The sequence below is a fragment of the Saccostrea echinata genome, unplaced genomic scaffold (assembly GCF_033153115.1).
Source record: "Saccostrea echinata isolate AGI-Se365-2 ecotype Australia unplaced genomic scaffold, CSIRO_AGI_Sech_v1 ptg000054l, whole genome shotgun sequence".
Taxonomy (NCBI): Eukaryota; Metazoa; Mollusca; class Bivalvia; order Ostreida; family Ostreidae; genus Saccostrea; species Saccostrea echinata.
Genome location: NW_026889803.1, coordinates 69,203,060 through 69,206,252, shown reverse-complemented (window position 1 = coordinate 69,206,252; position 3,193 = coordinate 69,203,060). Strand labels below are relative to the sequence as shown.

The window sequence follows — 3,193 nt, the reverse complement described above, 5'->3', positions numbered from 1 at the left end:
TCTGATATTTTGCTGTTTAACTTAATTAATCAACGTAAGTTTCATTGACATAACTAGTTTTTGCCCTACAAGATGGTGCAACGTGCAGAGGATTATGGGTAACTTAAAGTCATATTAAATGGAAAATGGTTTCATTCCATATTTAACTACTTAACTACGTTCAAGTATCTATCACTGTTATTCACATGTATTCATTATATTAATTTCTCAAAAAGTTTTTTTTTTTTTGTGAAAGCACATTAATTGGTCTGGCCATCACTGTTAAAGAATAATTTAAATTATTGACATCACTGTTTTTCAGAAATATGTTGACTTTGTTATTCACAAATATCCATCATTTTTATCGATGAAAGGAAGTACACAATCACTATCCATGATGAAATATCTCCGTATCCAATGGAGTCGAAATGTCACATTTATCAAAACTTCATCATAAGTTCCTGTCCAAAATCCTGGTCATGATAATGTCACATACCTCTCAGAACTTAGTAAAACTGGTCCTTTACGTGATGCTCTGAAAAATACAGAGGAGAAAACTTAATATTCATGTAAATAGTTTTTTATTTAAATTAAACCTTTACCATATTGTTATTAATTGTTTTATTAAATTTGGAAAATTTAAATTTGTTTACAGTCAAACCTCATTATCTCAAACTTGATGGTGCCAAGAAAAATATCTGCGATAACTGAGGTTAATGAACATATAGAAAAAGTGTTTGGGACTTTCAACACTTTGACATATCTATGATATTGGTGATATAAGTGTTCGAGATGTCAAAGTTAAGCTGTTTTCCGTTTTTGAGCAATGTCTTTGTCATACTGATTTATCAAATTATTTCATTTTAGGACTCACACAAGGAAATAATTTCACTGTATGTTTCTTGCTATATAGCCTTAATTGAATTAATTATTAAACTAGAAACTCACCATATAATCAATGAAAGAGAAAATAAAGACTTTCATCATTCAGAATAATACTGTCAATCTGATTGGTTTAGAGCAAATCACATGAAGGGAGACAATTCATGAAGTCTCTCTCACATGCAGGGTGCCAACTGTGTTGTTGCCCTTCAGAGGACGAAATAATGCAAGCAAGCATACAGGGTGACAACTGTATTGTCTCCCCTTAGATGAAAATAAAATGTCGTATATCTTATTTATATACAAAATTGATATATATGCAGGATTGGTAAACAATACAAGATGTGTTGTTAATGCCACGAATGCCCCGTGCAGGCAGCCAAAATTTCAAATTGCACATTTGTAGCCAAAATATTGATTAGAAATTGTGAATTTTTACATCTTTTCCAAATTCAAGAGAGATAACTCTGTCAAAAATCATCAGACCACACCTAAATTCAATCTTGACCTGTATTTTCCGGTAAAATCCATGCATATGCAATTTCAACCTACATATGTAATACATACATCTCCCAAAAAGTTAGAGAGCAGGAACTGAAAATTTCTTATTTTTTTCTAAGTTCAAGAGAGATAACTCTGTCAAATATTATCAGACCATGACCAAATTCGAACTTCACACCTGTCTATACCTATGACATATCCATATGTCAAATTTGAGTTGAATGTATGCATCTGTTGCTGAAGTAACGAATGGAAGGTCAATGATGATGGAATGATGGAACAGGGTAACACTATTTTATGGCAGGGCGGGGGCATAAAAATCTAACGGTGGTGTCAAATTGTGTATTGATATATTTGAAAAGTGTGGAGTTGAAGCAGTGGGTAGGAGAGCACAAGAGGTTGACTGATATTTTCTTCTCTATGAAATTAAGATTCTTTAGGATAGTTTAGTGATTTGTTTAGGAGATATAAAAATTTATCAGGTCTGGGTAGGATTGTGCTCTCGTGTCCTCAGGTGCCAACCCTACTCAAACCTGATAATTTGTGATGTCTCCCTTCAAACTTTCAAATTCTCTTCAATTCAGTAGGTCAATTCAACAGAGATTTTTACATAAGAACTGAATTTTCCTGTCCTGCTGAAAAATTGAATACTGCGTGTTAGTGTGGTATGATAATTCATTGGATACTGTGTGGTAGTGTGGTGTGATAATTCATTGGATACTGCATGTTAGTGTGGTATGATAATTCATTGGATACTGTGTGGTAGTGTGGTGTGATAATTCATTGGATACTGCATGTTAGTGTGGTGTGATAATTCACTGAATACTGCGTGTTAGTGTGGTATGATAATTCATTGAATACTGCGTGTTAGTGTGGTATGATAATTCATTTAATACTGCATGTTAGTGTGGTATGATAATTCACTGGCACTGAAGGTGCTGTTATGATATTGGACTGACAACATTTAAAAACAAGATGTGTTTGTGAAACACTACGCCCCCGATGGTAACACAATTCTGGAGTGGGACTTAGACTACAGTGCAATAGTTATTGCCTATGTTAAAAGTTTCTCAAATGTAGGTCAAAGGTCACAGTTGAGGTCACATGATCAAAAATTTCTGTACCAATGGAAAGATCTTGTCATAATGAACACTCATGTCAAATATTAAAGCCTTATCCTTGACAGCACAATAGTTATGGGCTAGGTTAAAGTTGACAACAGACAGACAGACAAACAGACAGACAGGACAAAAACAATATACCCCCAGGATCTTTCGATCTGGGGGCATAAAAATAAAGCAACACATTTGAGAACTATAAAAGGAAAAATGTGGACTTTTGACATCTATCAGAGAGGAAGCTAGGTAACATGGACTTCTGACATCTATCAGAGAGGAAGGAGATAAAATATATGTAACACACAGGAAAAGAAAGTTACCTGTCCAGGACATAAAGACTGTACTGCAACCATTCCTCCAGAGACCATAATGGGGATGAATAGAAATGGGCTGCAAAATGTAATATCATACTTTCATGTAAATTAGCTGAATCTGATTCATCAAGAAACATTTGTTAAACAAGATGTGTTTGTGAAACGCTGATGCCCCCATATGGCAGCTTATGGCAAAGGTTAAAGTTTCTCAAATGCAAGTCAAAATCCAGGCCAGAAGATAAAAAATGTTGGTACCCAAAGAAAGGTCTTGTCTCGAGGAATATACCTGTGAAATTTAAAACCCCTAGCTGCAACTGTTCAAAAGTTATGGCAGAGGTTAAAGTTTTTTTAAAAGTAAAGTAAAACGTCAAGGTCAAGGTCAAAGTTGTTGGTATCCAA

The 3,193-nt window shown here is 34.3% G+C and overlaps 1 long non-coding RNA gene across 1 annotated transcript; it reads right to left on the bottom strand.

Annotated features, from left to right (window-relative positions):
- Window positions 1-271: 271 nt before the first annotated feature.
- Window positions 272-2,863, bottom strand: LOC133171677 (uncharacterized). The gene is made up of 2 exons (XR_009718845.1): window positions 2,801-2,863; window positions 272-514 (listed from the first exon to the last, which is right to left on the bottom strand). It is a non-coding gene; the product is annotated as an uncharacterized LOC133171677 (long non-coding RNA).
- Between the last annotated feature and the right edge of the window lie 330 nt (window positions 2,864-3,193).